At 39.1% G+C, this 25,433-nt stretch overlaps 1 protein-coding gene across 4 annotated transcripts in view; it reads left to right on the forward strand.

Moving 5' to 3' along the window:
• LOC115219729 (alpha-1,3-mannosyl-glycoprotein 4-beta-N-acetylglucosaminyltransferase A) overlaps positions 1-25,433 on the forward strand; it is a 187,656-nt gene that overhangs the window by 42,859 nt on the left and 119,364 nt on the right. Inside the window, exon 2 of one of the 4 annotated variants that reach the window (XM_036509430.1) lies at positions 5,984-6,033. The exons of the other annotated variants lie outside the window; for them this stretch is intronic. The gene's annotated coding sequence lies outside the window, so the exon portion shown is untranslated. The remainder of the gene's footprint in view (positions 1-5,983; positions 6,034-25,433) is intronic. 4 annotated transcript variants of the gene reach the window in all.

Here is a 25,433-nt window from a genome sequence, read left to right on the forward strand (position 1 = left end):
CTCAACCCCAGGACTTATTCTTTGTAAGTCCAGTACTTATTCTATCAGTCCCTTTTGCCGAACCGCTAAGTGACAGGGACATAAACACACAAGAATCGGTTGTCAAGCGATGTTGTGGGGACAAACATACACGCACACATATATATACATATATATGATGGACTTCTTTCAGTTTTCATCTACCAAATCCACTCACAAGGCTTTGGTCGGCCCGAGGCTATAGGAGAAGACACTTGCCCAAGGTGCCACGCAGTGGGACTGAACCGGAAACCATCTGTGGACAGACCTTGAATAAAGCTGCCTTGATTGTTACCCGGTTAACAATAGCTGGATGCAAATGCAACTGCTAGTTTTCTATGCAGCAGAAGTGTGCATCAGACAAATTTAAGCCAAATATGCTGTGTAATTCACTGTAGGAAAAAGAAATATGCAGATGAACTAATCTCTGTATTCGTTATAATTGTCTTATACATACATATATGACCTAACGGAGTTGGTCTGCTTCAGTAGTGTTTACATGATTTAGTAAAATCAGTGAGGAGAACAGTGAACCTTGTTGTAGAGAGTGGAAAATCCTAAGTATTGGACAGTCATTCTTCAGGAAAACTTTGGAAGGTGAGAAAAAACAATAACAAAGCTAATGCAGAAACAGACTACAACTTTGTGTGTGTAATATATATATATATATATATATATATATTATATATATATATATATATATCAAATTTATACAGAAAACAGTTATTGTATTCAATGCGTTATAAAACATACACATGTTTCAATGAAATGCCATAATTACATAAGTTCAGGAAACATTATGTAAATCTTGCACTTAACCTCATCAGTGTTCAGCAATAAATGCAATGACAAATTTTGGAAGCTAATATATACACTTGTATGTATATTTCTTTGTGTCTATGATCGTCCCATCCCACTACTGCTTGACAACCTGTATTGGTTTGTTTATGTCTCTATCTTAGCAGTTTGGAAGAAAACCAATAGAATAGTTATCGGATTTAAAAAATAAGTACTGGCATTGATCTATTCTACTAAAAGATCCTTAAAGATGGTGCTCCAGTATGGTCACAGTCCAGTGACTGAAACAAGTGAAAGATAAACAATATATATGTTATATACATGCCTTTTATTTCATGCATCACAGCCATAAAATGGACTTTTTGAGTATAGCTGCCAAATCTCTCATAAATTGTATATTAGCATCTTAGAATAATTTTACATTGGAAAACATGATGGGGTGGTCATGGATGGAATACCTTTAGTCATAGATTTGTTCTTTGATCAAGGTTGATCTGGATCTGAAAGACAGCAATAGTAGACCATCTTGTATTACCGCACAACAGGGGATCTTCATCTTGTGTTGGTGACCACACCACCATCATGACCATACATCACTATTATACAATACTGCTTTCATACCACTGCAACATTTTGGTGCAAGACCAGCTATTTTAGGAGAGGGAATAAGTCGATTACACCAGCCCCAGTGCTCAGTTGGTACTTATTTTATTAGCCCCCCCCCCCTCCCCGAAGGCAAAGTCGATTTTAGTGGAATTTGAACTCAGAATTTAAGGACAAATGAAATTCCTATTTCTTTATTGCCCACAAGGGGCTAAATATAGAGGGGACAAACAAGTACAGACAAACGGATTAAGTCGATTACATCGACCCCCAGTGCGTCACTGGTACTTAATTTATCGACCCCGAAAGGATGAAAGGTAAAGTTGACATCGGCGGAATTTGAACTCAGAATGCAGCGGCGAACGAAATACCACAAAGCATATCACCTGACGTGCTAACGATTCTGCCAGCTTGCTGCTTTTAAGGACAAATGAAATACTGTTAAGTGTTTTGCCTGTGTGCTAACAACTTTGCTAACTCGTTGCTGCAACATATTAATACCATCTCTTGTCAAACCCACACCACACACACAGTCACTGACACCCAACCACACACACAGTCACTGACACCCAACCACATGATAAACCGCTACCGGCTCTAATCATGACATACCACCACCACTGGCCTTAACCACAACGCAACACACTGGACCTTTAACAGTGACATAGCACACTGCCCTTTGTCTCCCCACCACCCTCACACACACAACATACACCAGCCCTGTTGTATATGAGACACACCAACCCATAATTAGTAAACCTAAATTGGATTTAATCAAACAGCTTCATTGATAAGAGTATTGGCTGATAAATTAGTGACTTTAATTATAAGTCAGCCTTGAATATTTTTGCCATGAGCTTAGGGAATAAATACACGCAGAGCAAACCAATAATTTATAATTACTTTGGCTATCTACATAACTCTGTCTCTCTCAATAATATATTGAGCTGTTTGTATATCTATGTAGATGTGTGTGTGTGTGTGTGTAGTCTACAGTAAAGAACTCAATGAAACAGTAAGTTTACTTGGTGTTTGTCTTCTTACATGGTCAGGTGCTATGACTCTCATATATCTGTGTGTGTGTGTGTGTGTATATATATATGTATATATATATATATATATATATATATATATATATATAAAATTTTAATCCAAACGGGAAACAAAAAAACAACAACAATGGAACAATTACAGTATTATTATTAATAGGCACTCAGGAAAAGGAAGCAGGGAGGTATGACGTTTCGAGCGGAGCTCTTCGTTGGAAACATAAAGAAGGAAGAGAGAGGAAAGAAAGATCCCAGAGCGGGCAACAGGGAAAGAGAAAAAAGACGACTGGTGTTTACGAGTTGCACATGGTGAAAGGCGGATGTTTACGAAAACAGAGCAAAGTGGGTTTTTAAAGGCAAAAGAGTGGAGACAAGGTTGGTAACGCAACAGATGTGTGTGTATGTGTGAGTGTGTGCGTGTGCGTGTGTGTATGTGTGTGTGTGAGGCGAGATGAAAAACAAAAAAATATATATGTGTGTGTTAGTGTGTGCGTCTGTGTGTAAGCGTGTGAGGTAGGGCGAGAGAGTGGTCAGCTTAGCAGACAAAGGTCAGTAGTAAGAAAAAGAAGGAAGGAGGAAGGGAGGGAGGGGAAGGGGTGGGGGCGTATGTAGCGTGCCAGCGTGTGTTGAGTAGTAGTGTGTGTGTGTGTCCAGTGTCGTGGTGGTATAAATGGCGAGTAGATTGAATGTGTGTAAGAGTAATGTATATATTTAAGCAATGTGTGTATATGTGTGCGCGTGTGTGTAACGAAAAAGGGGGGGGTTAAGGAAAAAGGACTCCAGCTGAGGGGAAGATGGAAGAGTGGTCCCGCGGAGGCGGGCGTGGGAAAACCCAACGACACGCGACGGTCCCAGGAACGGGCGGGAGGTCTTGTCGGTTCCAAGAGCGAGGTGCCTGCGGAGCGTATGCGTACGCGAACCGGCGCGAGCGCGTGCGTGCGCAAGCCTGCGAGTATGTGCGTAAGTATGTATGTGTGTGGATGTGTGAGTGTGTCTGTGTGTATGTCCGGGTGGCAGTGTGTCCGATGAATGTATGTGAGTATGTGTGTATGTATGTGTGTGCATAGATGTATGTCCGTGTGTGTGTGTGTGTGTGTATGTGTGTGAGTGTAAGCAACAAATAGGCGCAGGAGTGGCTGTATAGGCGCAGGAGTGGCTGTGTGGTAAGTAGCTTGCTAACCAACAACATGGTTCTGGGTTCAGTCCCACTGCGTGGCATCTTGGGCAAGTGTCTTCTGCTATAGCCCCGGGCCGACCAATGCCTTGTGAGTGGATTTGGTAGACGGAAACTGAAAGAAGCTTGTCGTATATATGTATGTGTGTGTGTGTGTTTGTCCCCCTAGCATTGCTTGACAACCGATGCTGGTGTGTTTACGTCCCTGTCACTTAGCGGTTCGGCAAAAGAGACTGATAGAATAAGTACTGGGCCTACAAAGAATAAGTCCCGGGGTCGATTTGCTCGACTAAAGGTGGTGCTCCAGCATGGCCGCAGTCAAATGACTGAAACAAGTAAAAGAGTAAGAGTAAAGAGTATATATATATATATACACGCATACATACATGCATGCATACATACATACACCCCTCTCCCATAATATATATATATGATGGACTCTTCCTTTATAAACAACAGATGGGGTTTCTACAGTTGTTTTGCTGAAACAACCTGCAAAAATGAGTTGTTTATAGTAATCAAATGTTTGTGCAGCATCCTAGTCCTCTCTCTGCGTCACCTTGACATTGCCTGCACGGGTGCACAAGATGTGAAAGTGAAGAACTCAATGCTCCACCTGGTCCAGGAACTGAACCCACAATCCCATGAGCATGAGGGTAACACCCTAACCACTAGGCCACATGCCCTTAGTCACACACACACCACACACACACACACAGTAATCTTTACAATAAAATTGACTCCAAGAATAGTTATTCCAACAGTAAATGTTCCAACCTTATTTTTGAAAATTGGTTTGAAACAATTACCTCATTTTAAAACACACACACACACACACACAACCACATGTATGCTTATACACAATAAAACATATGGGTGTTTGTAACAATTCACATTTTAATGTAGTAAATATGTACATTAAATATATATATATATACACACACACACATTTGTGTGTATATATATATATATATATATATGCACACACATTTGTGTGTGTATATATATATATATATATATATATATATATATATATGCACACATATTTGTATATATATATATATGCAGACACATTTGTGTGTGTGTATATATATATATATATATATATATATATATATGCATACATATTTGTGTATATATATACAGAGACACACACTAATACATATCATGGGAAATAATGTTATCGCTTACCTAAGAATGAATTTAGTCTTATCAGAAAAGGTTTTGTTATCATTAAAGTGTGTTTGAATTGGAATTTGGAGGCCATTGTTTTTAAAGCAACAAATATTGTGGCCTAGATCAACAGCAACCAATAACTCTGGGAATCTTTGTCTGTGGAAAACCAGGAGTGGTTATCTTTGCAGTGAATATAAATAAATGTTAGAATGTTTGAAAATTCTTACAGTTAGTGTCTGTCCATTTTCTTTATGAAGCCTTCAGCGTTCCCATGGCCAACAGTTTAATCATATCTAGAAGAACCTCGGTGTTTAAATAACTCTTTTCGAAAGTACATCTGCTGTTAACCCTTCAGCGTTTAAACCAGCCATGTCTGGTCAAAATGTCCTACCTGTTTAATGTTCAAACTGGCCAGATCTTGTCTCTCACACCTACCCTACAATGTCATTCTAAAAAATCATCACATCATCAAAGTCTCAAAGCTACAGGATTAATACAGGATTAATTCAAAATGTGAATAGATAAGGATTACATTTGAATTGCTCAGGGATAGACTTTACTGATTCAAATACTTGGCACAATGCTAAATATCCTCCCACCTTGCCTTACCACATTCTACTTCACTGCACCACATCACACTGCACTTCATTGCATTATGCCATGCCACAGCATGCAGAATGAGACAATTGGGCATTGCTGTTTTGGTGCTGGCAATTTGGCTCAGGGATTGGATATTGAGCCTGTTTTGGTGACTACTTTTTGGTACTGAAGGCAGCACACACACACACATACACAGATGTGTGTGTGTTTGTGGAAATAGGGATCATCTAATACAGGGGTTACCAAAGTGGTTGATATCGACCCTTAGGGGTTGATGGGACTATTCAAGGGGTCGATATATGCACATCTACTTATTTATTTTCTTGTATATACCTGGGGCTTGATGTGGGGGGTCAGGGATTCCATGAAGGGGTTTATGGTCTGTTTGGTGACTCCTGATTTAATACATCATAATGCTCTCTCTTTCCTTCTCCTTTCCTCTCCCTCCCTCCCTCACCTCTCTCCTTCCCTTATCTTTCTGTTTCCCTCACCCTCACTATCTTCTCTCTCCCCTCCCCTCCCCTGTTGCCTTCAGCCCCTTAATATTCTTCCTATTTATCTACAGAATTTATCAAAGGATTTACCAAGAGCATTGCCAAAAGACAGATGTGATCAGTAAGCAGTTCTGATTGTCTTGCTGTTTAAAAAAAAAATATACAAAACATTAATTTTTAATATATTTCCTTCAATTTTCACGATTTAAAAAAAAATGTTTACTGCTTCTAGGGTATTGTACTCAGACGTTAATTAGTATAGTTAAAGGGTTATATTATTAACTCTTACATCTTGCCCTAATAATTCTGAGATCATATCAGCTAAAATATTTTTTCAAAAGTAAGCCATCTTTGATGAAACTATGTGAATTATTTTCCAAATAATTGAAAAATATAATTAAAGAACAGTTTTTGTTTTGTTTCTGAAAAATTTTTAAATGAATATAAAAAAAGTCCCCACTTCTTCCATTGAGAAAAAAACTATTTTTGGAATTCAGTTTGTTTTTTCATGATAAATATTTGATAAAGAATTTTTTTCGTATTTTGTAAAATTTTAATTTCAGTCTTGCAAATCTAACATAAATAATAATAATAACAATAATAATAATAATAATAACAATAATAATTATTGTTATTGTTGTTATTATTATTGTTATTGTTATTATTGTTGTTATTATTAAGGCAGTGAGCTGGCAGAATTGTTAGCACGCTGGGCAAAATGCTTAGTGGTATTTAATCTGTCTTTACATTCTGAGTTCAAATTTTGCTGAGGTCAGCTTTGTCTTTTATCCTTTTGGGGGTCAATGAAATAAGTACCAGTCGATCACTGGGGTCATTGATTATTATTATTATTATTATTACTATCATTATATAAAGAATTTGAAGGCTTTGGTGTTAGGAAGAATGGTTAAATGACTGTTGAAGAGAAGATATATTGTGGTCTAAAGACAGAGGTTTTCCAACCTTCAATGGAAGAATAGCAGTTTGTGGAATATTAACAAATGTTATTGAAATGTTTTGTATTTTTCTTAACAATTCAGAATTTAAACATATCTGCTTGAATTCTTTTCATATCTTAATCAATTTTTAATTTGAGATTGAATTTCAATTCCAGATACTAAGTTTTTCTAGAATATAAAAAAAAATATAATAGGCGCTGGAGCGGCTGTGTGGTAAGTAGCTTGCTTACCAACCACATGATTCTGGGTTCAGTCCCACTGCATGGCACCTTGGGCAAGTGTCTTCTACTATAGGCTCGGGTTGATCAAAGCCTTGTGAGTGGATTTGGTAGACAGAAACTGAAAGAAGCCCATCGTATATATGTATATATATGTATGTTTGTGTGTCTGTGTTTGTCCCCCAACATCACTTGACAACCAATGCTGGTGTGTTTACGTTCCCGTAACTTAGCAGTTCGGCAAAAGAGACTGATAGAATAACTACTAGGCTTACAAAGAATAAGTCCTGGGATCGATTTGCTTGACTAAAGGTGGTGCTCCAGCATGGCTGCAGTTGAATGACTGAAACAAAATAAAAGAGTAAAAGAGATTAATATATTTAAAACAATTAAAAAAAATATCGTAACAGTATTGTTTTCAGGCATCCAAGTCAACAATGCATAAAAGTGGAAGCATTCAAAGATTGTTGCTACCTTTCAAAATTCTGCTGCATTTCATGGGGAATTTTTGGTGCTGAAAAGTTGTCTTGGTGTAGAGGTTGACCTACCTTTTTCTTTTCTTTTTTTCTGCAAGTTTTGGTCTGAAAAATCCAACTTGACAAACTGGAAAATACAGTATCGTAAAATGTATATTAACCCTTTCGTTACTGTATTTATTTTGAGATGCTCTGTGTTTCTTTCAATTATTTTGAATATAACAAAGAATTTAGTAAAATAACTTAGTTGTCATTCAGCTAGTGTTAGGAACATAAATTGCGACTAAGGTTTGGTGGAAGATCAAAACTTATGAAAACAAGACATTTGTACTACAGAGCCAGAGCCGGTTTCAGCTGGGTTGGTAACGAAAGGGTTAAATAAGCATATTCTAGTTCAATTCTTTACCCCCCCCCCCCACACACACACATTCCACCTGATTGTAATGTTGATTTATGGAATTAAATTCAGTTTGGATCAGCCTGAATATTTTTCTTCAGAAAGAAAAACTTTCCACACCACTTATGTCTCTGTCTGTCTCTGCATATCTCTCTCTCCCTGTTTGTCTCTCTGTCTCTCTGTCCCTCTTTGTCTGTCTGTCTCTCTTCTACTAAAAACATTCAACAAAATAGCTATTGAAAAATATAAACTGGTTGAAAACAACTTTTTGTTGCTTTAAGAGCTGAGAAGTTTTAGCTGGGGTGTGTGTGGAAGTGATGCTTGTGTGAGATGTGAAGTACTATATAATAGTGGTAGCAGTAGTGGAGAAAAAATGAGGAGTGGTGAGAGAGATGGTTGGGATAGAATGAGGAGTGGTGAGAGAGTAAGAGGTGCAGAGAACTGAATCTTACCTAGTTTTTTCTATTAAAGATAGTTTCCATTCTTCTCTCATTTGGTGCAGATCTGAAGAAATTGGAGCTCCTTAATGAGAAACAGCTGCACGTGATACTGCACCCATCTTTGATCAGTCTATATAAGGTTTTGGGTTTTGAAGAGGAACAAATATTATAATTTGAAGTGTAGGAGTGACTGTGTGGTAAGTAGCTTGCTAACCAACCACATGGTTCCGGGTCCAGTCCCACTGCGTGGCGTCTTGGGGAAGTGTCTTCTGCTATAGCCCTGGGCCGACCAATGCCTTGTGAGTGGATTTGGTAGATGGAAACTGAAAGAAGCCTGTCGTATATATGTATATATATATATGTGTGTGTGTGTGAGTGTGTTTGTATGTCTGTGTTTGTCCCCCTAGCATTGCTTGACAACTGATGCTGGTGTGTTTACGTCCCTGTCACTTAGCGGTTCGGCAAAAGAGACCGATAGAATAAGTACTAGGCTTACAAAGAATAAGTCCCAGGGTTGATTTGCTCGACTAAAGGTGGTGCTCCAGCATGGCCGCAGTCAAATGACTGAAACAAGTAATAGAGTAATAGAGAGAGAGAGAGAGTAGCAAGCTTGTGTGTGTGTGTGTGTGTGTGTGGTGTGTGTGTTAATATGTGCATCTATGGTTCTCACCATGTGCATGTGTGTGTGTGCACATCTCTGATTTCCTATGTGTATCTGTAGTTGTATGAATCGCAATCATTTCTGCAGGTTTCTCCTCTCAGTCTTGTATAACTGCTCTCACCATTACTCCTGAACCCCACAAAATATTTTATTTTCTTGAGCTCCTCAGGCCCCTTACTCAGTTTCCACGCTGTGTAAGTGACCGAGGTCAAAATATCCGTCCGTCCCTGAACTGATCAATTGCTGGGTTCTTGGCCAGCAGTTTCGAGGGGAGGGGGACAAGTCAGTCACATCAACCTCAGTACTTGAACTGGCACTTTATTGAACCTGACGAAAGGCCAAAATGATTTCGGTGGGAATTGAACTCAGAACATGAAGCCTCAGAAGAAATGCTACTAAGCATTTTGTTTGATGTGCAATTTGATTCTGCAAGCTCACTGCTGTCTCCAAAATATTGCACCCTTCCATTTTCTCTGAGATAATAAGGAACAATTATACAGTATATTTTTTTGCCCCTAATTTTATCTCATTAGGGATTTTAGAGTTAATTAAACTTCTTCAAATAATTTTAAAATGCTTTGAGTGTTTAGAACGGGAAATCAATACTTCCCTGACAGCAGAGTTCTATAAACAAGAATTATTGTTCAATATTCACACACAAAGAATAGATTGCAAATTCCAAGAACTAATATCTTTCTTATTTTCCAAACTTATTGTTGATTTCTTTTAAATAATTATTTTGAATCCTAATTAAGCAAAGTGAAAGTGCAAAGAATGTACAGTTTTTAACAATGGTACCAACACTTCACATAGCACTTGACTTGGTGGATTTGTCTAGGGCTGTTTTCAAAGATAGTCGCTATATTTGTTATACTCTAAAATATGAATGGACATAGGAGGGTGGTGGCGGTGATTGGGGGGAAGCAGTGTAGTGAGTAACAGACACTTGAAAGGAAATTGGAGATAGTAAAGTTGTTTAATGAAAATGGTGTCTGCTGATAAAGTTAGCAGTTCAGGATGTTGTGAGAAAGGCCATTGGTTGTTTGTTTTGTTGATCTCGAGATAGCGGTGGTGGTGGTGGTGGCAAAGAACAGTTGCAGCTTTATAGAAAAATGGTGATTAGAATGCAGGAGGAGAGCAGATGATGGAATAAAGGAATAAAGTCTGAAGCAGTACCTTAGAAACTGATTATTCCCCCCCCCAAAAGAAAATGGCAAGCAGTAAAGATTAGATATCTTTTGAAGTTCTTTGCTTTCTGCCTGAAGAAGAGAAAGCCTAAATCATAGTTATTCAATATAACTAAAGTGTTCCCTGCGATAGGGATCTCTGGAAGCATACTTTGGCCATCGAAGAAGAATATTAGGAAATATGGCATACTACTACTACTACTACTACTACTACTACTACTACTACTACTACTACTACTACTAATAATAATAATAACTGAACTTTTATCCAATTTTTTGCTGCTTATACAAAATGATGAAATGGATATTAATTTTTAAAAGAAAAATATGACCTTAAAATAAAATGAAATATTCAAAAAGTTAAAAAGAAAAAGAAAATTATTCTCCATGTTGATTTTATATTATGGACTTTACACGCAGTCTCAGCCCTCCTTCCCCCTCTTTCTATATATTATATTCACACACATGCACACACACTCTTTTGACTCTGATTCTTTCTCACTGTGTATGGTAGTCCACTACTCATTGCCTTCCACCAAGCTTTGTATGTGCACTCATTCTGCACTTTTACATTCTCTGTATCTTTCTTTCACTCTTTCTATGCTGTAAAGCATGAACTGGAGAAGTCAACCAACCAACCAACCAACCAACAGTTAGATTGGCTATTCCTAGCCATTGTACCTTGACCTAAAAAAACTCTGAGCAGATTGGAGTGCTTGCTTTTCTGATTCTTATGGAAGGGTCAGGTTCTGCTGTTCAGAAAATCCATCTGCTGTCAACAACCACACCGTGGTGGTCTTGGGATGCCATCCTTAATGATGCAGCGCCATGCTTTGAGGCTGTCACACCTACAGAAATATCTAAATCACTGAGATGATGTGGACAAAAATAAAGGTGAGCTGGTCTAGACGTCTTTCATGCGACACATCTTTCTGCAGCTCATCTCATTGACAGAGCTGCAGTCATGGGTCAAGCGTAGACCAAGGTTGGGTGTTTGGCGTCTTGAATGTTGCCAGGCACTCAGTGTGTTGTACCGGCTATCCAAAGCCGTTAGCAGATAAACAACCCAAGATTTCTATAGGGGGTGAGTTGAGGGTATGAGTGATGATGGCCTAGGATTGAATCTAGGCATTGACGAGAACAGTCAGAGTACCTTTTGGTTGAAGATCATGGACAATTTCCAAAAGTCTTTGGGTTGGCAGTGCTACAGAGGGACATTGCTCATTCAAGACAAGCTTTTCAGGCAAGGAAGTGCCAACAACCGAACCTACCAGAGATGCTTGTAGGAGGATGAAATAATTCATCGTCCGTGCATTAGAGAGTTGTGGGATTGTGTAGAGCAGTTGTTGTCATGTGTAAGACGAATTCAGCTGTCTCCTGAATGTATAGTGAAGATCAATGTACCACCTTCCCTTAGTGAAGAAAGGCAGATCTTTCTCTGCTTAGTAGCTGTGGTAAAAGAGGCTCTATGGTGGAACTATCTGTAAAATTTAAAGACAGGCACACTCTTATCTGGTCAGGTCCTCATCAATTCTTTCAAATATCATTTAAAGAGGAAGGTGAAGGTAGAGAGGGAGGTGCTGCCCTCTAGTGTGTTTATCAAAAGGTGGTCAACAGTGGCAAGACTGGTGAGACAGAATGGATCGACACTATGTTTTTCTAAGCAGGAGGAAAGAAACTGGAAGAGAGCACTTTCCCATGCTTTGGAGTTGGCAGAGTTATCCCTGATTTATGTGTGGGGTTTACCCTGGATTATCTTAAGTAGACTGTCCCAGCTTTTGGGGATTCCATTTATTATTATTTATTCTCTTACTCTCTTTTACTCTTTTACTTGTTTCAGTCATTTGACTGCGGCCATGCTGGAGCACCGCCTTTAATCGAGCAACTCGACCTTGGGACTTATTCTATCGGTCTCTTTTGCCGAACCGCTAAGTAACGGGGACATAAACACACCAGCATCGGTTGTCAAGCAATGCTAGGGGGACAAACACAGACACACAAACACACACACACACACACACACCACACACACACACACATATATATATATATATATATATATATATATATATATATACATATATAATGGCGGTGCCCCAGCATGGCCACAGCTCATAAGCTGAAACTGGAATCAATCAATCAATCAATCATATACAACGGGCTTCTTTCAGTTTCCGTCTACCAAATCCACTCTCAAGTCTTTGGTCGGCCCGAGGCTATAGTAGAAGACACTTGCCTAAGGTGCCACGCAGTGGGACTGAACCCAGAACCATGTAGTTGGTAAACAAGCTACTTACCACACAACCACTCCTGCGCCTATTCCTCAACTTTCTATTGTATATCCTCTGTTATATCCTTTAATGTGGTAGCATCTCCCTTTGATTGGTGTTACCCCCACATTTTTGTAGTTTTTTTATTTGTGCTGTAACTTGTCCTTCGATATTGTCCTTCATGTCTTGGGCCCTTGTGGCCAATAAATCATCATCATCATTATCGAAATTTTCACCCTTACTCCGCCTAACCGCTTTATTGAGTCCATCTTAGGGAGCAGCAGTCTCATCAGAAAAGCCATTTTGGTCTCACATTTTCAGACTTTTACTCAGTGAAATCCTAACACTGCTAAGCAAACATTGGTTGCAATTTGACTCAATCAAATGACCGCAGACCAAAATGGAATGCTGTAGATGACCATTACATTGGTTGACTAAAAGCAGACACAAAAACTATAATGCAATAGATGTAAAAACATTTTTTTTTTTAACGTGTGTGTGTGTGTGTGTGTTTATCTCATGTTCAATGGTCATGTAGTAATAAAATGTCATGAAGTTACATGACCATACCACATGGTATTTTTCTTCATGTGCATGCATATTGACAAACATCACACTTAAACGCTCACATATTCACGCACATGCATTCCCAAACATGCACACACATTCGCACACATTCACATGCACGCGGTCACACACATTCACACACACAAACCCACTTATTCCACAAACATACACAACTTATTCCGCACACACACACACATTCACACACACACACACACACTCTTATTCACACACACACACACTCTTATTCATGCCCACACAAGCCTGCACAAACACTTATTCACACAGACACACACAAACACTTATTTCACACACACACACAAACACTTATTCACACACACGCACACACCCACACTTAATCACAAACACACATGTGTGCATATTCACACAAACATTCACACACCACACACACACACACACATATTCACACATAGATACACGTGCCTGTGAGAACAAATTCCTTCTGGCCTGCAATCATTTCTCCCCTCTAGCACCACTACTTTAACTTCACTAATGCAACGGAGCTATTTTTTGTTGGATGCCATGTGGGGAGACCTTTGTTTGGTTCACATGCTAGAAACAGCACTCAGAGCACCCTCAAACCTTACTCTTTCATAAACAGAAACACTAAATAATACGGTTCTGTAAATGTTATCAAATCAAACAAGCAGACAGGCTTGTCATGGTTGGACCGTCTTTGATCAGAGTCTGCTCACTCAGGGCTGACCTGTAGTTAAACAATACTGCCATAGCTAAAGTGTGGTTTCTTGTATTGTTTGTCTGTGCTGTGCCGGAAATTTCTTTTTGTAAGGCAGCAAAGCGACAGAATCATTTTTCCCTTCCTTTTTGTCCAAAATGTAGAACACTAAGGCACTCGTGTCCTGCTACAATTCTCTGTTCTTTGTCTTTTTTTTTTTTTGTAACTGTTCTGATATTTAACATCTCTTTCTTCCAACCAGTTTGTCACGTTTGGCATCCATGCCATCCTCCTCTTTCTTCCTCTGCTTCTTTTCCCTTCAATCTTTCCGGTCGTTGCTAAATTCCTCAGGCTCTCTTTCCTCATCACATGACCAAAAAGTCCTATTTACCACAGCCCAGGTCATCACTTCTTTATTAGACACTTTGTTTGTCCATGCTATCCTCAATATTCTCCTTAAGAACCACACTTCACAGCTGCCCAAGCGCCTTCTCATTCCTCAATTCCATACATTAACACTGGGTAGACATAGCAGTCCAACACAGATCTTTGGTCCAAGATTCAAGAATCCTTACTACGCAGAGTAAAATACTTGGTGGCATCTCTTTTGTCTGTCTTTAACTTTCTGAGTTCAAATTCTGCTGAGGTTGACTTTGCCTTTTTCATTGTTTCAGTGGTAGTGGTGGTGGGGGGGCAATAAAATAAGCAATTGAGAACTGAGGTTGATGGAATCAACTTCCCCTCCCCTCAAAACTACTGGCCTTCTGCTAGAATTTGAAACCATAAATACAGGTTGATGGGTGCAGGCATAGCTGAGTGGTAAGAAGTTTGCTTCCCAACCACACGGTTTGGGGTTCAGTCCCTCTGCATGGCATCTTAGGCAAGTGTCTTCTATTATAGCCCTATTTAGCCAAAGCCTTCTGAGTGGATTTGGTGGACAGAAACTGAAAGAAGTCTACCGTGTGTGTGTGAATCTCCTTGCCTGGGTGTCACACAGTAGTTGTGTCGCCATCATGCAAGTGATATCCTTTGTTTCCAATCTTCCATGAAAACATGTCTGGTCATGAGGAAATTTTACTTTAGCTAGAAACTGGTTAGGGTTGGTGACGGGAAAGGTACCCAGCTGGCTGTAGAAAATCCACCTTGACAAATTCTCTCCAACTCGGGTGAGCAAGGAAAAGTGAATGTCACAAGGATGATAATGAATCCTAATTAGGCATCTTAACTATGAAATTATTGTTGCACTAATTATTACTGCAGAAGCCATTCGACCTGTTAAGAAATTGTCATTAATATATGGCACTAATAAGGTGGTGAGCTGGCAGAACCTTTAGTATGCTGGGCAATAATGCTTAGCAGCATATTGTCCTTTATGTTTTGAGTTCAAATTCCACTGATGGCGACTCTACGTTTTATCCTTTTGGGGTTGATAAAATAAGTACCAGTTGAGCACTGGCGTCAATGTAATCGACTTAACTTGTCCCCTGAAATTGATGGCCTTGTGCCAAAATTTGAAACCAATAAATTTGAATTGAAGGAACCAGTATTTAGTCATGACCTGTATCACGAGTTCCCATTTTACTAGGGTCAGCTTTCTCTTGGATCTTTTCTGGGGTTATTATATTTTATATCAGTGAATTTTCTAACTTATTGCTTATAGGTTTCGAAAAGGATCATTGATTCCCTGCATTTCCAATGGTTGAGGGCAACAAGGGGCATAGCTGAGCAAAGTGAATAGATGTGTGATCTACGTAGTGGTCCATGTGCAGTCCAGTGTCTTGAGACCAAACTCCACCACTTCTCCCTTGGTCTTCAGCTGTATCCTTCTACTTGGATCACTTCGTAATCCTTTATCTTGCATCTTCAGCTTGACTCATTCCTTTGCCCAGATTTCCCCATAAAACTCCAGCTTGCCGTCATAGTCTTCTCTCTCCTATATAACGAATTGATTCCTATTTTGACTGAAGCTTTTCTATCAGTTCTTGTGGAAAATATATATATGGTGACTTCATAGTAATATATTGCATCTCTTTACCTCCTCTCTTTCTCTCTCTCCCTTCTCCCCTCTCTTCTCTCTCTCTCCCTTCCCCTCTCTCTCCCTTCTCCTCTCTCTCCCTTTCTCCCTTATCTCCCCCCCCCCCCGCTGGCAGCTGATGATGGGAACACATTTGTTATGCTTGTTTGTGGATGTTTAATCTGAGTTGTCTTTCAGTCACTCGTCAGGTGGGGGAAGTGGTTGCAGATTTGTGGTTTGTGGAGATAACTTACATTGTTATTGGCTTTTTTTTTTTCTCTATAGATAATTTTATTTAAATAATTTTATTTAAGCTTAGATAATGGCATCCAGTTTCGGAGAGGTTCTGTGACACACACACCTGTGTATCCGTCGCTGTCTTTACTAAAGTCAGTTTGACCATTAAGACGATTGAATACATGAACCATCCTGTTACAAATCTATTGAGTGCCATAATTCCCAGGTAACTGGGAATTCAATCAGCTGCTTCATACACCACAAAGGTCAAAGTTTCTGTTTGCTGAAGACATAATTTTGGAAGCAGCAGCAGCTATACAGGTTGAACAACTAAATTAAAGACCAATTATTAAATCTCTTAATCATTGACGTTCTTATCTCTACTCACAATGTTAATCCCAAGGTGATTTCAAAATTAAAACAGCCTCAATGAAATTCAATTATATATTTTACTTTGGTTTAACTGTCTTGGTAGTTTTTGCTAATTTTGTTGTGGTGTTGATATATTGTTTATCTACTTATTTCTGTGTGACCTGGAAGTTAAGAAGGGAGCCAAAAAATCCACTGACATTCCTGTCATTGTTAGGGGACATGATTTGTCAAGTGTTCTGCAGTGTAAAGGTTAGGAATGAAGTTATGATAATAGAGCCCCTCTCTATTAAAACACAGCACTTCTATTTCTTTTAGAGCTTCTGACCTTACTTCATCCAAACTATTTGGGCTCAACTACCTTGCACCACATACAAACTCCCTCAATGTATGTGTGAAACAAGGAAAATGTCCCTTGTATTTAAATACTATGGAAATATTTTTTTAAAAAACTTTAAAATTTTTCCATAATATGTTTTCTATACTTAGAGTTGAAAAAGTCTCAATGACTGAAACTAGTACTGAAATGTTTCTTATGATAAAATTATTTAAGCATTTTCTACTTTTACTTATTTTCCTTATATATCATCATCATCATCGTTTAACGTCCGTTTTCCGCGCTAGCATGGGTTGGACGGTTCGACCGGGGTCTGGGAAGCGAGGGGCTGCACCAGGCTCTAGTCTGATCTGGCAGTGTTTCTACAGCTGGATGCCCTTCCTAACGCCAACCACTCCGCGAGTGTAGTGGGTGCTTTTACGTGCCACGCAATAGTAAATCTCTGAACGAGGTATAGACAGTAACTGCACGACAATGTGAGGTATATTTGCCATCTCAATATGGATAACCACTAAAGGTGGGTGTTACTGTAGCTTGTAGCCCCAAGAGAACACCTCCTCCAGCTGGCTATAGGCACACTTTCTGTGCCCTATCGGTATTTGCAAAGGGAGGTCATCCTTCCCTCATCAACCTATATATATGTATGTGTGTGTGTGTGATTTAGAGATAGCAGTCCCCATCATCACACCATATAAAAGATTTTTATTTTAATACTTACTACTCATTTCTAAATTTCTCTGCTTACACGTGTTTCTTGAGGTTCTTTTACCGTTCCTTAAGCATGCAGTGTTTTACAGGAACATTTCTTAAGCTCAACTCCAATCGTCAGGCCTTTAAATAACCTTATTATAATTCAATACCAATTTCTATATTTTAATATTTTAACAGTTACGAATGTATTAACCGACAAATTTATTCCCTAATAAATAAAATAAAATAATCTAGTATATATATATATATATCCTTTTATCATTGACATTGATTCAGTCATTAGACTGTGGCCATGCTGGGGCACCAGCTTCAAGGGTTTAATCAAACAAATTGATTCTAGTACTTCTTTCTAGCCTAATGCTTATTCTACAAGTCTTTTTTGCCAAACTGCTAAGTTACGGAGGTGCAAACAAACCAACACCAGTTAAGTGGTTGTAGGGGATAAACACAGACACAAAGACACGTATACATACATCTTATATATATATGTATGTGTATATAGATGTGGTGTGCAAGAGAGACACTGGTATGGTCATGTGATTTGTATGAACGAGGACGGCTGTGTAAATAAGTGCTGATCCCTAACTGTGGAAGGAACCTGTTTTCTCAATTATAGAGATTCTCATCTTCTTAAATGTGGCATTTAGTAAGTGTCGTAAGCACCACCCTGGCCATTTTCGAGGTTAGGATATCATTTTCATTGTCTCGATGTCTAAGTTGGAAGAACTGGTGACGCTTGTAATAAGGTTGAAAATCCAGCTGAAAAAATTGTACCTTGATGCTATTGATATGATGCTTACTCACCAGAGAGTTTAGTGAATCTCCATCGTAAACACACACTCTTAATTTTGGTGTGGTCCCTGTATTGTTTTTCTAATATTCCACATTACCATCATAATGATAATGGGCTATTATCTTACTATCTTTCCTTACCTCTTAAAGATACTTACCTTGGTATATTCAAACACAAACAATACCTTTGGGTGTGGGGTCTTTGTATGTTTTTTTCTAGGTATTATGGCTAAAATATGCAATGCGATACACCGTTTCGTAGTACCGGTATATTCTGGAAAATGAGAAAGACACAGTCATTGTTTCATCTTTCCGATGCATACATAAATAAATAGTTTTACATAAGTGGAATGATTAGCGGAAGTCTTCACGGTCATTTTAAGGCCAAAACCAGGTTCCTAACTTCATTCCTTGTAGAGATATCACATTCTGAAAGTTGTGAAACTTTGACTGTATATTTCTCATTTTTTAAGTTGTGGTGCTTACGATGGTCTGTTACTTAACGCCTCAAATGCATTGATGGTCCTTAGCAGAAAGTCTGCTACTGTTGTTGCTGTTGTTGTTTTCATTTATTTATTCTCCAAACTATATTAACATAATCTAATATTATTTGACATTTATGATATTGGGACATGGCCCTGTAATATGTATACATGTGTAATTAAAGACTTTAGTGTCTGTTATTTTCCTAATAATGTCAGCGAGGAGTTAGCATCATGAACTTCAGTTTCGAACAAAATAAAAAGTATCTCTTTTGTATTTGAAGTTTCCTTTTCTGCTTTGTCCACTTCCCTCCTCTCTCACTTTCCGTTTTTGTGTCTGTATTTTCTCTTATACTCACCTTCTTGTACTTTAAGGGTCCATCCTGATACCTCCTGTTTGATATCCTTTTCCCCTTTCCAGCTGAGTAGCCATGTATCTGTTGTACTTTTTCAATACCTGGCACAATCAGTTAAGGGGCCTTTGCCTTGCAGGTTGCTTGGTGACCTCACTAAAGCTGGTGCTATGGAAAAAATAGAAGCATCCAGTATGCTCTGTATCGTGGCTGGTGTTAGAAAAGGCCTCCAGCTGTAGAAACCCTGCCAAACCAAGCAGAAGGGTTCAAAGCAGTCCTCTGGCTCATTGGGTCGCATCAAATTATCCAACTATTCAACCCAGCAGATAAAGACCGGTGTCTGGGATGTTGCCTGGCTGCAAACCAGTGCCTCAGTAACATCTAACCCAGGCTAGCATGGGAAAACAGGGATAGAAAAAAAGAGGGAGAGAGAAATAAGCATTTGTGTGAATCTGGTGATTCACTGTTCTTGTTTGCATGAATTCAATCCATACAAATGTTTGAGAAGAGAAAACAATGGACGTGACAGAATGTAGAGTGATGGGGGGATGTGGAGGGGTCAAAAGCTTGGGAAATGAGATAAAAAAAAATAATAAAAGCTAAGACCAGATGCTTTATACTGTAGTGCTGTGTCCCCTCCTTGTGCTTGTATTTTTATGGGACATAGTTCAGATTTCTCATAACTCTCGATTTTATCATGAAGTGTATAAGTATCTCTTCTCTCCCTCTCTCTCTCCCTCTCTCTTTCTCTCTCTGTGCATATGCATGCATCTGTGTAAATATCTATGTTTGTATTTATATAAAATACATTTTTCTAACAACCAACCCATACCAGCATGGAACGTCTGTCGTCAAATGATATATATATATATTGGTAAAAACGGTGAGAGTTTTATCTTGACTATTGAGTAATGTAACATATTATTTTATATATATATATATATATATATATATATATATATATACACACACACACACATATATATATATATATATTATATATATATATATATACATATATATATTTATAAAAAAGAAGTTTGAAAACGCCACTATATAAGATAAATTTTTATTTTCTTAAAAATCTTACATGTTTCAGTTCTTGAAAAAACGAACCTTATCAAAAATATTTTTAAAAGTGTAATAAAAATGTTCGTGATTGTTTCTTACTAGTCTCAACAGAGTCCACGTGGTGGTTTATTGTGGTGGGGGGGCATAATAGCTGTCTTGTGTGTTGACTAGATTCGTTGGCTGAAGTTGGGGAAATGACCAGCAGCCGAATATATATATATATATATATATAACGGGAAGCTTTATGAAAATAGACAAAAGACGAAGGCAGGTGGAAAACAAACAAACAATTGTATTAGTATGGCGCTCAGGAAATATAAATAAAACAAGTCTTTAACGTTTCGAGCCTACGCTCTTCAACAGAAAGATACACAGAGAGAAAAAAAACACAGAAAGAAGGAGAGAAAAAAAATGCGTGCAGTAACTAACGAATCAACATGGCGATCTGATTTTGGCCAGAGGTCAAAGATCAAACATGAGACGCGAAAGCGAAATAAGGGGAGATAATAGGGTTGATAATAGGGTTGAATGACCAGCTGTTAGTGCGTAGGAGGGGTCTGGACGTGTGTATGTATAGGGTTGGTGTAGGTATTAGTATGTATTAGTATGTATAAGTGTGTGTGTGTGTGTGTATGAGAGAGTATAAGTGTGTATGAGGGGTCTGGACGTGTGTATGTATAGGGTTGGTGTATGTATATATTGTTGCTATCATGTTAAACTATCGTATGTCCAAATTTGGCCAAATGTGTTTTTTTTTCGATATTTATTTTTGCTGGTAATAGCCGGTTCTTTTGGTCAAACTATCCCAAGCCCGGCTGCTTCTGATGCCAACATATCAAAAAAATTGTCAGTGTTGTTTACTATGGAATGGTGAAACAATTTTTTTGTTTTCTGAAAAAGCGTTTTTGAACGTATGACACTTTTACATAATTGCTACTATATATAAACAGTAAACATTATTAAGATTAAAATAAAAATTATCCCCTCAAAAAAGCCATCTCTACTCATTCTTTTAAATATACATATATAAATTCAAGCCTAAACTAATTTACCTGCATCTCTCTCTCTCTCTCTCTCTCTCCACACACACACTTATGTAACACCTCTGCTTGTTACTGTTCTCTCGTTACCTCCTTATGATGGTGTGGTGGTGGGGATGCTGTTTTTCTTAAGGGTTATAGCTCACAAGGACCATGACATTGTTCCACGGTAGATGTGTGTTCTCAGATTTTTTTGCCTTTTTTAACTGGAATCATTCAGCTGGCTCTGGCCACACTGGAGCATTCTTATACACAAAAGCCGGCAGTAAAGCCTATCAAAAGGTGTTGTAACTCTTGATCCCGAGGGCAAAACACATTTGGTAAATGTTGTTGCTGTTTGTTTGTTTGTTTGTAGATGTTATGGTTATTGATGTAAAACACCAGTTTCCAAGAACCATTTGGTTTACTCTGTGGTTGAATTGGAAAATTTTTTGAGGTTATTGTTCTTAGCAGCCATGTTGTTTACATATGTTTGTTGGAGTGGGATGGTGAGGGGTGGGAGAGGAATTCACGACAAGGTCTGTGCAGTCGTGTGGGCTTGAGTGTGGCATGTGGGTGTTTTTGCATGCCACCAGCACGTGACCAGTCAGGCGGTGTTTGTCACCCTCTCTATCACTGATAACCAATGAGGTTGTGTTTGTGTTCCCGTAATTTTGTGGTTTGGCAAAAGAGACCGATACAATAAGTACTAGGTTTACAAAGCATAAGTCCTGAGGTCGATTTGTTTGACTAAAGTCGGTGCTCCAGCATGGCTGCAGTCAAACGACTGAAACAAATTAACGAGTTAAAGAGTGTATGTACTTACATATAAGTGTGTGTGTGTGTTTGTATGCGTGTGTGTCTTTGTCCACTTCCCCACTGTTTGACCACTGGTATTGATGTGTTTATATTCCCATGACTTAGCAGTTTGGCAAGAGAGACCGATAGAATAAGTACCCGGTTTATAAAAAAGAAGTACCAGAGCTAATTCATTCAATTAAAAGGTTCTTCAGGTGGTGTCCCAGCATGGCCACAGACTAATGGCCTATATTTTTACAGAAATCACCCCCACCCCCAATTTTAATGAGACATCACTGGTTTTTCTGATGTCATGGTTGGATGAATGTGCAGAAGCATGACAATGTCCTGTCGGTCAAAAAGAGGTCACCAAGATATTTGAATACCAAATAATGCAACCTGAACACAAGACTACTTTCTAACAATAAATGATAGGCGCAGGAGTGGCTTTGTGGTAAGTAGCTTGCTAACCAACCACATGGTTCCGGATTCAGTCTCACTGCGTGGCACCTTGGGCAAGTGTCTTCTGCTATAGCCCCGGGCCGACCAATGCCTTGTGAGTGGATTTGGTAGACGGAAACTGAAAGAAGCCTGTCGTATATATGTATATATATATATGTGTGTGTGTGTATGTGTTTGTGTGTCTGTTTGTCCCCCTAGTATTGCTTGACAACTGATGCTGGTGTGTTTACGTCCCCGTTACTTAGCGGTTCGGCAAACGAGACCGATAGAATAAGTACTGGGCTTACAAAAGAATAAGTCCCGGGGTCGAGTTTCTCGATTAAAGGCGGTGCTCCAGCATGGCCGCAGTCAAATGACTGAAACAAGTAAAAGAGTAAGAAAAGAGTAAAAGAGACTAAAATATTGGTCAACCCACTGGAATGCTCAGTCTCAAGCTGAGGAAAACAAGTGTTGTCTTTGAGTAGCTCAAGACTTGAAGCTGTATCTTAAAATCCATGTCTCACAGCATCAACCAAACTATTGGATGTTGTTATACATTGCTGGTTATGATGTACTTAACCGTGTTTTGTTTTCGCTTTTAAATGACGCCACCCTGCTGGCTAGGTGAGCGGGCCAACATTCCTCTGGTTGGAAGGCCTGTCTGTTGCAAGGTTACCTATTCATAGCTGAATGAACTGAATGTGAAATGAAGGGTTTTGCTCAAGAACACAACGCATTACCTGGTCTGGGAATCGAACCCATGGGCTAACGATCGTGAGTACCACTAGACTGTGCACCTTCACCCCACTCTCTTTGTCTGTATATATATATATATATATTATATATATATATATATATATATTTACATACACACACACACATACATACATACATACATACACACACACATATATATATATGTGGAGGCACAATGGTCCAGTGGTTAGGGCAGCAGACTCGTGGTCGTAGGATCGCGGTTTTGATTCCCAGACTGGGCGTTGTGAGTGTTTATTGAGCGAAAACACCTAAGAGCTCCATGAGGCTCCGGCAGGGGGTGGTGGCGATCCCTGCTGTACATTTTCGCCACAACTTTCTCTCACTCTTTCTTCTGTTGGCCTGCTCGCTTAGCCAACGGGGTGGCGTCATTTGAAGGCTAAAGCAATGCAAAGCGCATTGTGACCAGCGATGCGTAGCAACATCTGATAGCCTGGTCGGTCACGTGATCACGTGATATACATACATATATATATATATATATAGCAGTATCAGCTTGAAATCGTTCCTGTTCCACAAGCAAAGTAAATGACAAATGATTCACTTCTAAAAAGAAAAAAAAAAAGAATTCTTTTTCTATTCTTTGAAATCTTCATCATGTCTAATTTGTTCGCATATTACTTTGAAACCTGTTGAACTTTCAATTCTCAATCCTGGAGAACGACTGTGAAATTTATTCATCACTTGAATTCTTATAATTTCCATTTGCTGTTGAATTCTTATTGAATTCTTCATCATGGTAATTTTGCTTGGAAATCTATTGAGCATTTCGATGTTTGAGCAAGTTTTATTGCAATAGAACTTTTCTCCTGTGCATTCTTTTTCTTCTAAACTTAGCTTTTCTTTTTTCTTTTTTAATTTACATTTTCTGTTGAAAAACAAAAAAAAAACAAAAACAAAAAAAAAAACAATTGCTGAAACTGAAAAATGGTATTTTAATAAATTTAAACTCCAGGTGTAATTTCAACTGCAAAGCTAACCCTCCAGTATTTCTACGCGTAGAGTGGCTGTGTGGTAAGTAGCTTGCTAACCAACCACATGGTTCAGGGTTCGGTCCCACTGCGTGGCACCTTGGGCAAGTGTCTTCTACTATAGCCTCGGGCCGACCAATGCCTTGTGAGTGGATTTGGTAGACGGAAACTGAAAGAAGCCCGTCGTATATATGTATATATATATATATGTGTGTGTGTGTTTGTGTGTCTGTGTTTGTCCCCCTAGCATTGCTTGACAACCGATGCTGGCGTGTTTATGTCCCCGTCACTTAGCAGTTCGGCAAAAGAGACCGATAGAATAACTACTGGGCTTACAAAGAATAAGTCCTTGGGTCTAGTTGCTTGACTAAAGGCGGTGCTCCAGCATGGCCGCAGTCAAATGACTGAAACAAGTAAAAGAGTAAAAGAGAGTGGAAGTAAACCACTTTTCTCTGTACACACACAGGGAGACACACATGCACAGACGCGCACACACACACACACACAGTGTATGTGTGTGTACCTAATGATTGGACAGATGTCATCCCTGGGCTATAGAAGGCAATTGTCCAAGGTGGTGTACAGTGGGACTGAACCCAAAATCTTGCGGTTGCTAAGTCAACTTCTTAACCACGTGGTGTTGCACGCACCCATGGAATGAATTAAAATCCTCTCAATGGAGTTTAATGTAGACCTAAGTGTGAGCTCTACCTCAGTTAGAGACAGCAGTGTACCCTGTGGGTGGTCTGTTGGAAAATGTGCAACAAGTTGGCTATTGAGTACAATGTCTGTTACTTAGATGGTGGGATGGGGGGGATAATGGGGGTATGTAGGGGTGTAGTAGGGGTTGTTGGATTGGATCTGAAGCAGTTGATGGTCTTTGATGTCTTTTATTCCGTGTCTCTACCATAATCTGTAGCAGCATGGAAGAACAGATGTCAGCATGGTAGTAATAAAGGTGGTGGTGGTTGTGATGGTGGTGGTGGTTGTGATGGTGGTGGTGGTGATGGCAGTGCTGCTGCTGATTGTAGTGATGATGATGATGACTATTGTGGTGGTGGTGGTGGTGGTGGGGACGGTTGCTATGGTTGATGGTGGCAGTGATGCTTGTGATGGCGATTGCTGCGATGGGTTGGATTGCTTATTAAGGACTCCTTCAACTGATTTGAACTCTACTTGAGGTTGTTATTACATTGCTCCTTCGTGTATGAAACCTGACTTTCCCTTTAAGTAGGGAAATCATCTTGAAAAAAGCGGATCTCCTAACATGGAGTGGGCACGGG

Source organism: Octopus sinensis, linkage group LG15 (assembly GCF_006345805.1).
Source record: "Octopus sinensis linkage group LG15, ASM634580v1, whole genome shotgun sequence".
Classification (NCBI taxonomy): domain Eukaryota; kingdom Metazoa; phylum Mollusca; class Cephalopoda; order Octopoda; family Octopodidae; genus Octopus; species Octopus sinensis.